The 14,473-nt window shown below is 36.0% G+C and overlaps 1 protein-coding gene across 6 annotated transcripts in view; it reads right to left on the bottom strand.

Annotated features, from left to right (window-relative positions):
- Nucleotides 1-14,473, bottom strand: part of ASCC3 (activating signal cointegrator 1 complex subunit 3) — a 289,170-nt gene that overhangs the window by 139,196 nt on the left and 135,501 nt on the right. The window lies entirely within an intron of this gene.

The following is a 14,473-nucleotide window of genomic DNA, read 5'->3' as shown; positions in this document are numbered from 1 at the left end:
CATTTCCCTGAAAATATCAACTAAGAGTTGAGTGGTAATCAAAAATTATTTGTACCCACGTCTGCAGTAGGCTTTGGAAATACAGTTGGGTATCATCCACCCAACCCCACTGTCACTTTATTATGCTTATTAGCATCACATATGGTATCTGAACCAAGAGACAGTAATGAGATGTTAATACTTATCCCTTTAGATATGCATATGAAGCAATTTAAACTGGTATTAAATTAAGATTCACTGCAAGGCACATTTAAGATGAATCATGGCAGTAAGCCCCCCGATTGGTGTAGAAAGAGAAAAGTGATTAAATAGCACTTAATTCCAGTGTAATAACAGTTCTGAATGTCTGTTAACCACATACTGCTGGAAAAGGCACACTACGGAAAACACTCTATATTGTCTGCCTAAGCACTTTGTATTGTCCAGGATTTGCTTAAATTGACCCCACGTACTTGGTCAGACAACTCTTCAGTTTGAAGGATGACAATTTCTGTGTTCTTAAAACTCACATATGGAAAAGTTTGAGTGCCTGACTCTTGAGTAAATGGCAAATACTGTTTTGCAAGTTGATCTAATTTTAATTAAAAATATAACCACAGAGTTATAGTTCTGTTTTAAAATAGTTTCAGTTGAATTTTAAGACTGGTATGTCAAATTCCAGAGAATTGTGGGTTTAATTTTGGCCTTTTGGCAGCATCATCCTTGTATCAACTTGCAGTGTATAACTGAATTACTTTAAATGAAACACTATTAACAAAGTAGCAGTATTTAAGGTGTAATTAAACAAGTTATCGCCTCTGTTCTTAATTTAGAAATTCATAATTTAATTGTAAATGTATAATGCATATATAATTTTATACAAAAGTAGACATAATTGTTGTGAATTTATATAAATTATAAATTTATAATTAAAAAACAAGCAAATTAATTCATGTAACAATACAGAGAAGACATAAAAAGAGAAACAATGTGTGCATAACTATTTGCTTACTGGAAGCAATTACTCATTACCTGTTTTAGCTTATTTGATACATCTTTCCATCTTCAATTTAGTAACACTGTGACTCCTACAATTATTAGCTTTCATCTGAGTAGAAATATTCTCAGATACATGTCACAGCAACATACCCATTTTCTCTAACTTAAAAACAACATATTGGCAAAATATTTTTAAAATTTCTTCAAAAAGTAAGAGGCCCACAACATAACAAAGTACAGTGTATGTCCCTTCTGTCTTCATTAATTGCTTAAGGATTACTTGTCTACTTACCTTTTTGTAATTTTTTTCTACAGAAAGCCTGAATAAAAATACATAATCATTCAAAACAGCAGTTTCCTGTTATTAACAGATCTACTATGTCTTCTTCAGTGAATTCTCACTTATAAACTATCACCAGGTTTGACTGAAAAAAATCTTCCCTTTTAAAATCAACTTGATTTTATAGTTTACTAGTTCTTTTCCTTTTTAAATGGAGACATATTAAAATTTGATTCTTTGCTGAATAGATTAAAAATTAATCTTGTGAAAATAGCTAAATTCTGAAAGTTGAGAAACTGAGGAAATAGAGTATCAGGCATTAAGGTGAAATAGGAATTTTTATCCACGTAATTTTGAAACTCCTGAATTAGGAAGTGTAAAAACATTTGAGATGTTGATTCCTTAAAAAAAGAAAGAAAAAAAAAGAAATAAGTCACATATGCACTAAGGGGTTTTATGATTTAACCACAAAATAGCTTTCCTGATCCGTTTTACACTGTATTTTAATCTTTTAGATTCTATTTGATTTCAGTCTTACATTGATTATGAAATTGCCACCTATATCTTAAATCTAAAATGGCAACTTTGAGAATGGTGCTTACACAGCATTAATATTAATTAAGTTCAAACATACTAGACTAATATATTTTTGCATGTTTTGCCATAATATTGACAAATATCTTACTGGTTCTCTTGACCTTTTTAAAATTCCTAATCAAAGACCAATAAAGTGTGGTCTGACTGGAATTTTTGGAGTGGGTGGGAGTTATATGGCTAGAAGGACAAATCTAAAAAGCAGCTGCAAGTAGGAATGCTTTTAAGGTTTGAAAGGAACTAATAAAAACAGTCAAATAAAATAGCAAGCAAATCTGCACACAAGTGTGTATCTATATCCAATAAACCTCTTAATTAACAAGAGTATAATTCTTTACAGCTTGTTTAACCAAGATACAGAGAAAGAGTCATATTAGGAGATAACTTCAACCTAAACAAGCTACAGTAAAAAAAAAAAAAAATTAGGTGTAACACTTTGGTGGCCTACACCTATTTAAAAAAAAAAGGGGTAAAAAAGCTATACTGGGAAATGAGAATAGGTAAAACCATAAGTCACTACAGTCACACAAAGTAGAGCACAGACTACCAGTCACAGAAAAGACGATAGTAGAAATAGGCCCTTAATTGAAGAATCTTCCTTTCAATTATTATATAAATGAACAGTAACTGCAATGCTTGTATAGAGCCCACTCTGGAAACTGTAAGTGTGAGGAAAATTCCTCTTAGTTCCAGTCATAATCAGGCAGAGCCTTTAGGAACTGACACTCTGAAGTAAACTGTCACTATGATGTCTTGGTCCTGCTAAGAAAATGATAAGCAACACCAGAAAGATAAGGAAATATTATTTTGAAGACTCATAAGAAAATTTGTTTTTCAGGTTTCTTCTGTGCCCTTAATTCTACCTCACCTTGAAAGCAGATAAAACTGTGCTAAAAGTAGTACACTGGGGAATGAAGCTGTAACATTCATATCTAATTTTTACTAGTCATACAGAAATATTAGAATTCAACTTCATATGAACCTCTGTAGGAAAATAAAATCTAATAGCTGACACTTTGCTATAGGATATTACACAAACAAATAAATGTAAGTATATTGTATAACTGAGTCTTGGCCACCGAACATTTCTAAAATGACTACATAGCATTACTTTTGCAATACTTTCCTTTCAATTTAAATTAAAACACATCACTCAATAATCAGTTTGTCTCAGCAGAAAAGAATCTGAATCCTTTCTCAAAGTCTAGCACCTTGATTTTATTTGAAATGGTGTCAGACTTGAGTATTAATCTAAAAAATGACAAAAAATGTTATGTAGCACTATGGAAGATTTACCAATGTAATAGTTGTACAGAACTGGGCATACCTGCAGTCATCTACTTGAGATGTTAGATAAGATACATATGAGCTCAAGAAATGCAGATATTAAAAGCACAGCTATGAGGGGTACTAGAAAAGACCAAAATGCCTTAAGAAATCAGACCAAAAAATAAATTAAATTGAAATTTCCTAGAAAAATGGAATTCTTGGCAGATATAAAATTATACAGCCCAGGGTACTGGCCAGGGAATTGGAGAAGAGGGGAGAGAAAAAAAAAAAGGAAAAAAAAAAGAAAAAAAAAGAACTACTGTGCAATGCTCATAGTTAAAGCTGCTGAGAATGTCAACAAGGCTGGAAAACAGTTGGAGCCTTTTACCTAAAAACAAGTAAAATTTTCCTTTCTCATCACTGCCTACTGTAGTGTATGTTCATAAACAATCCTGGGAGCTTTAGGAACTTTGATACTAGGAGGCACTCAGTTTAGATGCTTCAAGAACTGGAAGACAAATGGATTGGGATCACATTGCACTTTATGCTACAAGGTCCCTTTATCTTTTATTTTAACCATTACACTCAATAAATTTCAATAAATTAATAATATTGAAAACGTCTTTCTGATGTCCAGTACTACATATAAAAATAAACTGTAGCCATGAAGAGCATTGACATTCTTTTTTAGTCCATTTACCCAGTGAACTGAGGGGTTAATTAAAGAGCACATGTTTTTCCTTTCAGTTAGCAGAGGCTTGGTACAGACTTGATAAAACTTCAGTTATGATTTCTAAAGCTTCTGCCTATATGCAACCGAAACTAAACAGGACAAGTGCAATTCCATGCTGGGTTTTCCACAAGAATTGAAAAACAAGCAGCCTGTCAGAGGACTGGAATATGTTTCAAGTGCATAATTAGGAATAGTAGCTAGGCAGGAGAAATAAAAAAAAAAAAAACCACTGTAATTGCCAACCTTGACTTGAAGAGCTGGCTGGGCTACCATGCAAAATATGTAGAAAGTAGGATGGTGATAAACTGGGAAGCCAGTCTTTAACAAACACAGTCTGTATTTAATCTTTCTTCTTACATCAAAACATTACCTGCCACATTTTGTATGTGAAACAGACAACACTCAATTAATGAATCAAGATCTAGTTTTTACTTTATCTAGCATACTCTGATGAAACCCTGCTCTCAAGAATTAAAAATTCCACAATGGGATTTGCTGTGAGGTTAATCATTACAAGAAGTCAGGATTATATAACATCAAGAAAAAATGTACACAACATTGTTTCCTCATATTCCCATTTTGCAAGTGAAACTAAGGTTAAGCGTATTCATAATCTGAGTGTGAAACTTAAGATGTGAGATTGTACTGCTTACTATGTATGACTTGATAAACTCAAAGCAGAGCTCTTTTATCTCCACTGAGGCCATGAGCACCCAATACTCTTAATCATCAGATCAATGCTTCCTCCATCATAATTCTCAAAATTTAGAAGCCCTGATTAGTACATAGTTCTAAAGATTTTTATTTCAGCAGCTTCAGCTTCTGTAACATCAGACATAAACTGTCAGAGGCAGGGACAAAATCTAAATATTCAGTGAAGTGCTTCTTTGTCCTACATAATAGATCATCTCTTCTTTTTGTATTATTCTCTATTGTATCCATCACATGATTTTAATCCTCTGGAACGAAGACGTGTCCTGACACAGAACTACTTCTTTAACATATTAAATTCTTGCACTAAATGAACTAAAAGAAATAAAGGTCTAATGCCTAAAAACTCTCAGAATATTCACTGGTCAAAGAACACATTTGATACTCTCTTAACACCTTTTAAATGGCTTCTTCTTCCAGAATCATTGTATGACAACGTCTGACATCATAGCAATCATTCATTCAGAAAGACATAAGGCCTTATTATACAAACAATAACTAAGAAACAAGCATTGTATAACTGTCTGTTGTGGTTTAACCCCAGCTGGCAACTAAGCACCACACAGCCACTCGCTTACCCTCCCGCCTGCCCCGCTGGGATGGGGGAGAGAATTGGAAGGGCAAAAGTAAGAAAACTTGTGGGTTGAGATAAAAACAGTTTAATAATTGAAAAAAAAAACTATAACAACAATAATAATACAAAAATTGTGGTGAAAAGGAAAACAACAATAAAGAGAGGAACAAAACCCAGGAACAAGAAGTGATCCAACCGCTCACCACCTGCTGACCAACACCCAGCCCATTTCCGAGCAGCAGTCACTGCCACCTGGCCAACTCCTCCCCAGTTTATATACTGGGCATGACATCATATGGCATGGAATATCCCTTTGGCCAGTGTGGGTGAGCTGTCCTGGCTGTGCTCCCTCCCAGCTTCTTGTGCACCTGGCAGAGCATGGGAAGCTGAAAAGTCCTTGACTAGTATAAATGCTACTTGGCAACAACTAAAACATCAGCGTGTTATCAACATCATTCTCATACTAAATCCAAAACACAGCACTATACCAGCTACTAGGAAGAAAATTAACTCTATCCGAGCTGAAACCAGGACACTGTCCTCTACCCATAAGCCTTTCTACATAGTTCTTATAGAAAAATACCTAATTTTCAGAAATGTAGCACATTTTCTTTATATTTACCTTCCACTGTTTTTAAACTAAGAATGCACACTTGAATTAATTGACTTTTATGTATTTCATGATCACATATCAACACCTGACCAAATTTTTAAATTTAAAACGATTGCACAAATTGCTGACAATAAAAAGAACTTCTCAGTGAGAGTTAGACAGACACCAAGTCTGGTTAAAAAAAACAGACTGCTTTATTAGCTGATTAGAGGTGCCCAATCTTAAGGGTAATGTTTACTTGTAATCTCTGTACATCATCAAATATGTTTGTAAAGAACCAGCCCTAGCTAAAAATTGACCTATAACACCTTGCTGAATGTTCTTCGCCCGATGAAGTTGGTAAGCATTTACCAAATACATTGTGACAGCAATATAGTCTTAAAAGGGTTAATTTAGCCTGTCCTAACTGTGTCACAGAATATTATATTTCAGTGGCAAAATCTCTGTGCATTAAATTATGCAAATAAGTAAGGAAAAGTAATTTAGAATAGAGAGAAGCAGTTCCACAGCTACAAGCTGTGTAATTAGATCTGTACTCTGCAGTTCAAAGCCAGCTCTGGTGTATATAGCCCTGGTGCTGAAAGCGTCTGCTGCTGCTGCTCTCCTGAAACCAAAGCTTTTAAATGATAAAAAATATACAAGAAAGGAGAAAGCAAATGTCTCTAGCTAGGTTACTTCCTCCCAATTTTCTTAAAGTATGAAACAAATCAAACGTTTTCACCAAAGACTTTGTTGAAAAATCACAACAGCAAGTGCTTGCATTCCCCAAATGTTGCATATTCCAGGTTGTAATCTTCCTGAAACGTGTTAGTGCATCACCAAAGCACTGAAAAGTGTGCTATTATTCAAAATACCTATGAGAACTAGTACTTTTCTGTTAGAGACATGTAACTAGACGCTAGTATGACTTATAATTTCACTTAGAGGACAAAGAAAAAACACACCACATATACATGTAACAAAAGTGTCTAAAATCATTGATGAAAACTTACAATCAGGTACTTGAAATCCCTTGAAACACCTTTATCCTGCTTTGGACAGTAAAGATGCTTCCACTAACTTTTCCTACTGGAAAATGTGTCTTTCAAACCAACATTCTCTATAACTCCAAAATGGTGCATTCACTTTTTTGGGGAAGCACACTGACTCTTTCACTGACCTTTCCATTTTGTTATTAGAGCGCTGGTCACTTGAATGCTTGAGTTCAGCATCTCTGTTTTAGTTAACACCTCTCCTCGAGGACAGAAGGCCTAGGTTTTGCCACCCACTTTGCATCACATCTTTCAAAGAAATTAAGATGAAAGAATGAATTTAATTAATTTAATGTTGATATTAATTATGTAGTTTAGAGACAAGTATATGTACTTTATTTTAGCTTCAAGACATTGTCTCGCTTCACCCAGCTAAATCCTTAAAACATGTTCTTTTATGTGGTATCTGTGACAATATAAATCTTATATTTAAGAAGGGGAAAACTATGCAACTGCAGCCAGAGAGAGGAGTGAGAATATGAGACGAACAACTCTGCAGACACCAAGGTCAGTGAAGAAGGAGGGGGAGGAGGTGCTCCAGGCACCAGAGCAGAGATTCCCCTGTGGCCTGTGGTGAAGACCATGGTGAGGCAGGCTGTCCCCCTGCAGCCCATGGAGGTTAATGGTAGAGCAGATATCCACCTGCAGCCTGTGGAGGACCCTCCGCTGGAGCAGGTGGACGCCCGAAGGAGGCTGTAACCCCATGGGAAGACCACGCTACAGTAGACTCCTAGCACGACCTGTGGAGAGAGGAGCCCACGCTGGAGCAGGTTTGCTGGCAGGACTTGTGACCCCACCGGTGGCCCACACTGGAGCAGTCTGTTCCTGAAGGACTGCACCCCATGGAAGGGACCCACGCTGGAGCAGTTAATGAAGAACTGCAGCCCGTGGGAAGGACTCATGATGGAGAAGTTCATGGAGGACTGTCTCCTGTGGGAGGGACCCCACACTGGAGCAGGGGAAGAGTGTGAGGAGTCCTCCCCCTGAGGAGGAAGGAGCAGTAGAGACAGCGTGTGATGAACTGACCGCAACCCCCATTCCCCGTCTCCCTGCACCGCTGGTGGGGAGGAGGTAGAGAACTCGGGAGTGAAGTTAAGCCCAAGAAGAAGAAAGGGGTGGGAGGAAGGTGTTTTAAGATTTAGGTTTTATTTCTCATTATCCTACTCTGGTTTCATTGGTAATAAAATTAAAACTAATTTCCCCAAGTCGAGCCTGTTTTGCCCGTGATGGTAATTGGTGAATGATCTCTCCCTATCCTAATGTCAACCCATGACCTTTTCATTATATTTTCTCTCCCCTGTCCAGCTGAGGAGGGGAGTGATAGAGCGGCTTTGGTGGGCACCTGGCATCCAGCCACGGTCAACCCACCACACCTGGCTATTACTTCTACTGAAAATGAACACTTAGGGATATGGATCAACACATGAATCTATCCAACCATTGTCTCTCTTAAGGTCAGCATGAAACCTCCTCCAAGTATTCTACAAAATTCAATTCCTAAAGAGGTTTCAACACTTCTCCCCAAGGTGCGCTGACTGAACCTATTTATGTCAAAAACATCATCCTTTGCACTTCATTAAACAGAACCATCTCCTAGACTAAGTACAACTCACTAACGTCTAGCCTCATTCTAAGGAATAATAAAATTGTTTCTCTCTTGTGTTGTGATTTCTCCCCAACTGCCAAGATACAGTTCAAAATTCCAATGCCTAACATTTACAGAACGAGAAGTATATTCCATACAAAATATACATTAAAACAACACACATGGCTCACTAATAGCTCGATAAAAAAATACTCATTGCAAAATCAAAATGTCTTGATTACCAGATCTAAATGATAGCATGACAGTGTATAAATCTGACTTCCCCTTCCTCTCACTAGTATCACAATAACTTATGAAGATCACTATCCAGAACAGTAACTAAAAGAACAGCAATAAAGTATATGAAATAAGAATTTTTATAAGGTGACTTATACTAAAGCTTAAAAAGCTTAATGTAGAAAACTTGCTTTTATTTTAGCAGGTTTTTGTATTTTGCATAGTAAAGTCTTTTCACATACTACGTGACACCATGGGAATGGAAAAAGCCGAACAGACTGTGTCACTTACCAAGGCAACAAGAAAATTTGAATTTATTTTCTAATTATTTTAGTTCATTTTAGTAGATCTTGTATTTAAAAGAAATATTGATATAATCTGCATGTGTATTAAGATCTTCTTTTACACTACAGAAAACTGAAGGATTACTAAGCTGCCTACAAACTAGTTCTAATGAGACATTTTATATATCCTTCCTTTTGTATAGAAAATTCTTCACAAGTTAAAAGCAGACTGCATTTACTCATCATATAAAATTAAATAATGTGGATTAGAATACAGGAATTTTCATTCAAGCTTGAGGGGTCAAAAATGCCAAAGAAACATCTGTACATTCAAGAGAAACATTCAGCAAACTCTGTTGAAGAACAAAACTACACAATACCATACAATATTTTAACAGAAAATATTAACTAATAACAACAACAAAGAAATCCATAATGCCGCATCAGCTAATCAGTACTGCAATGTGATATAATACATTTTGAACTCTTGATAGATTACCATTAATTGCTGTCTCTGCTAAGTTTTGATTTAATTATTCACTCAAATTACTTCTGATCATCCCTGTTTAAACAAAAAATAGGATTTTTGAAAAACCTCCACAGAATCTGATTTAAAAAAAAAAATCTATTTAACATAGCTATTTATCTAATTATATTTCTATTTAGATATACTAGCTTTTAAGGGTAATAACTCCTATTTAGTTTACAGATATTTTTACTATCGTAATGCGCACTTGCTCATTTATCTATCTGTAATAATACTACTTTTTAAAGACATCTGTCCTATAATTTCGATTTTTTGTATTTCTTTTGATGTGGAAATGTAGTTTTTATTTAAGATGTGCCCACCCTAATGAATATTATATCATACAGTCCCATCTCATTTTTATTACTGCTCATGAAATTCTATGTAGAAAGCTATGGTAAGGACATTATATTGGAACTACTTTCTTAATTTTCTTCCTATCAGCCCTTTTTTCATTTATCCTTTTGTGTTCTAAACCTATCCATAAAAAAGGCTCTACTATCATACACATTCTGAAATACTACCATTTTCATTTCTCTTACAGTTTTCCTGATGCACCTCCTGCTCTGTCTTCTCTGACTTGTTACAATATTGTTATAACTCTATTCTAATTCTCAGTATAAACTTAGTTGCTCCTGGTTTTATTTCCTTCCTTTTTCCTTGCCTTTCCTCTATCTTTGTTGTATTGTCTCTAGCAAAAGATCTTCCCAATTAACCACAGACTTTTAAACACAGAACTTGTGGAACTATTACCATTTAAAAATTTTTTTTGTAGGTTTCACAAGTATGTAACATCTTTGTCTTTGATGTAAAAGAAATACATTTGGAATAGTCCCAAATAGTTCCAACAATACATATCTTGTTTCTATATAATTCATAGGTATTCTGAAACCTTACTGTCTCACTGATTTCTAAGTGGCAGGAGATGATTTAAAAGGTGCGCAGAATCCCCCATGAAAGGTAGATTCCACTACAAAAAATGGCCTTACTACTGTTAGTTATTAAATTGACTTTTTAGGATTATATCCAACAAGACATTTTAGCCTGGTGTGATCAAGGAATTTTTCTTTAACCAGAAGAATTTCAACATTATGACCTCAACTGAGCTCCTGCTAGTCAGGTTACAGACATGATTTTCTTGTTCTTTTTGAAGATAGGGATGACGTGCTGTCTTTCAGTTCTCAGGAACCTCCCCTGACCACCATGGTCTTTCAAGGATTATCGTAAGTGGCTCTACAATGACATCGGCCAGCATCTTCAGCATGTGTGGGCGTCTCCAATCAGGTTGCACAGGGTTATGTAAGGGTAAGCATAAGGATAAGTCTTTGCTCCGATCTTTCCCACTTGTCTCAGGGACCTTGGGATTCCTGTAGGCAAATGTTACCAGCAAAGTCCAAGGCGAAGAAGACATTAAGTAGCTCAATCTTCTGCATGTCCTTTGTCACCAGGTTTCCTGCCCCATTCAGCAAAGAGCCATCAATTTCCCTAGTCTTCTTGCTGCTGCTGTACTTGTGGAAGCCCTTCTTGTTGCCCTTTATAGCCCTTGCCAGAATCACCTCCAGATGGCTTTCCTAATCGTACTTGTCTATGCTTGGACAGTGCCTTTATATTCCTCCTGGGTCTCCTGTCCCTGCTTTACCCTCCTGTATGCTTCCTTTTCATGTCTGAGTTTTGTCAGGAGTTTAGGCCACCTTTGCTTGATTTCCTGCACATCAGGATGAACCATTCTTGAGCTTGGCAGATGTGATCCCTGAAAATCAAGCAGCTCTCCTGGACCACCTGCCACAGGATTCTTCCAAGCAGATCCCTGAAGAGGCCAAGGTGCTCTCCTGAAGCCCAGGGCTGTGGTCTAGCCTTTTGCCTTGTTCCCTGCATCAGAATCCTGAACTCCACCATCGCATGGTCGCTACAGCCAAGGCTTCTCCCTGCATTCACATCCCCAACCTGTCCTTCCTTTTTTGTAAGTTCAAGGTCCAGCACAGCATCAACCCTCATCAGCTCCTCAATCATCTGTGCTAGGAAGTTGTCATCAATCCACTCCAGAAAATTCCTGGATTGCTTCTGCCCTGCTGTATTGTCCCTCCAGCAGATATTGGGGTGGTGAAGTCCCCCAGGAAGACCATGAACAGTGACCATAAGGCTTCTTCTAGTTGTCTGAAGAAGGCCTCATCTACTTTATTCCTGATCAGTGAGTCTGTAGCAAACTCCCACAACAATGTTGCTTATGTCTGTCTGCTGGCTAATTGTCCTCCTAAGCTCTCAGCTGGCTCATCATCCATCCCCAGGCAGAGCTCCAGGTATCCCCGCTGTGCTCTCACATACAAGCAAGTTTCTGCTGTCCTGGACTGACCTTGCTCAAGAGCCTGTTTGCACCCATTGCAGCACTCAGTCATGTGAACTATCGCATCGTATCTCTGATCTCAGTACGCTCTTAGCTCAGCAACTGGACACAGACCCCTAATTTCTCCTTTTTGTTCCATATGTTGCATGTAGTTGAGCACTGGCATTTCAGAGAGGCACTCAGTTATGCTCATGTAAAACATGACATTGTGTCTTCTGTCACTATGTAAAAATGAAAGATATAGGGGTTAAGTGTCATTTCCATTCAAAGCTATGGATAAAACTGTTCTGGACCCACAAGTTTGACATTAAGCCTCTAGCATTAAAATAGGAGACTCTGATGGTATCAAACCTTTACACTGAAGAACAGTCAGCGTGCATGCAGCAGCACTAATGGGAAGATGCTTCTGAGTAAAAAGTACTTGCCCATATGAAAATTCATGACTCTTCCTTTATGCCTATACAACAGGTATAGACATTTTCCACTAATGTATGCTGACTGGTTTGTCTGATTTAATTTACATTAGGAAGATCTAAATTATTAATTTAAAGCAATTTTTAATTACTTGTTTACAATCTTGTTTTATTATATTTTAAATTATATTAGTTGGACTATAAAATAAATGCTCAGTTATGGAATCAATGTTTAAATATGAATTCTGGACACTAAAGGAAACCTGTTTCAGAACAGTATAACGGGATCTATGCTATCTTCAATTTGTAGCATTAGCCAAATATATGACAAAATGCAGAGGAAAAATGAATAGAGTGAAAATTAAAGTAGAGGGCAAATTATTCCATAAGACACGCAAACAATACTTTACTGACTCCTGCAGGTAGTAGAAATTATTCTGAATTTTAATTGACAGGATAGAAATAGAAATAGCAAGATCTATTCTTGTATAGCATATTAAGCAAGAATAGCTAGTCTATTACTATGCAAATATATGTCATTAGGCAGTTAACAATCGCATTTTTGCAGATGCCACTGGACTTGAACGACAATTATTACTCAAAATTAAGAGCAGATTTTCACTGCATCTTTTTTTTTTAAAAAACAAGATCATGCAATAATTTGTTTCAAGCATTTCCCTTTGTCCTGTTCTGACATTAACTATTTTGACTTTGTACAATAATGTTTCTACATTATCATAAATTATATGTTTGACAAATATCACTCCAGAATAAGAGTTGTCATGTCTACCATATCTCTTATGTTTCCAAAACTATTTATACTTAAATGTATACCATCCATAATATGAAAAAATAACTCAGGAGCCAGTAGTGATAAGCAGATTATATTCAGGTTTACTGAAGGAACATAGAGGACACTGGAGAAATCTTCGTATCTATTCCCATTCATTTTACTTAAGTAAAAAGATTAAGAAAATTGCCACCTCTATATCTTCTGGTTTTGTAAGATCCAGTAACATAAATAAACCTACTAAACAATGAAAGAACAGAACAGTCAGGTTTTCTAGCTTATTTCTTATCAGTACTGATTTAAAAACACAGACCTTTATCCAGAAGCTTTTTTTGCTCCTAAGCAACATGTTTTCTACATCATCAGAAAAGTGAAGAACTGCCTTCAAGTATAAGCAATGTTTTTAATATGAGACTTAATAAAGTTGTGAAGAATTTAAATGATGCAATAGTTTGCAAACAATAGTGAACTGTGCTAGAACAATTAGAATGTCCCTCATAAACCCATATGTTAGATACCTAGCCCATCTCAAGATATCCTCTCCTAAATAAGAATATTATAAATACCTCACAATTATATACATGAGAGTATACAAATGTAACATATTCTGGAGTCATCTCTTCAGTAACCACAAAGAAAACTATCAACACCACAGCACTACGTATGTCAGAAGTCTCATACCCTGGAAAGTGAATAGAAGTATAAAGTCAAAAGGAATTTCCTGATGCATCTTAGTGTCTTAATAAAGAATATTTATTTCCCATCCTCATGGATTCCTCAAAATAACTTATTTTCTATAGCATCCTATATTACTGTATATTTCAAATTAAAACCCACTAATGACATTACTACTGGATTCTCTGGTAACATCTGTTAAACAGTCTGTGATAGGCATAAGTCTTGATGGACAGTAGTTATCTTGTTACATTTTGAATAATTTACAGAAGTTTTGACAATAATCAGGAAGTTTCTTACTTGATACTATCTGTTATGTTAAACTAAACACACAGATCCATTTTGTACAGGGCTATAAAGCATGTATTTTCAAAAGCTTTGCACCACTGACAATCCTCAACATTTCTGCTGGAGTATCATTTATCCTTGCCATTAAATTCTTACTGAAGAACAATATGAAGCTGACAGGGATCCACAGACTTAACTTTCCAGAATCTTCTAGACCACTAATGGTCTGCAGTCTCATGTTTGAAAAACAGCTTTTACTATAGAGCTAGTAAAACATCGTGTTTGCCTTTACCACACTTGTAAGCTGTACATCTGTAACTTAACACTTAGGTCATCCACAAAAGGCCAACTGGCTCAAGATGTTACTATTTATTATTTCATTTAAATATAATTTTAGCTTATGAAAAGTTACTCATTTGGAATTAAATTTGATTTTTTGTTTTAATGATTGAATGCACATTCATAATATCAGAAGAATAATGATTCTAAATAGTAGCACTTGCTACCTTAAACAGTTGTATTACCAATACCGACATTATTGTGTAGCTGTG

Source organism: Nipponia nippon, unplaced genomic scaffold (assembly GCF_047370975.1).
Source record: "Nipponia nippon isolate SJK-2023a ecotype South Korea unplaced genomic scaffold, ASM4737097v1 scaffold_4, whole genome shotgun sequence".
NCBI classification, from domain to species: domain Eukaryota; kingdom Metazoa; phylum Chordata; class Aves; order Pelecaniformes; family Threskiornithidae; genus Nipponia; species Nipponia nippon.
Note: the sequence above shows the minus strand (reverse complement) of the source record. Positions and strands in the feature narration are given on the sequence as shown.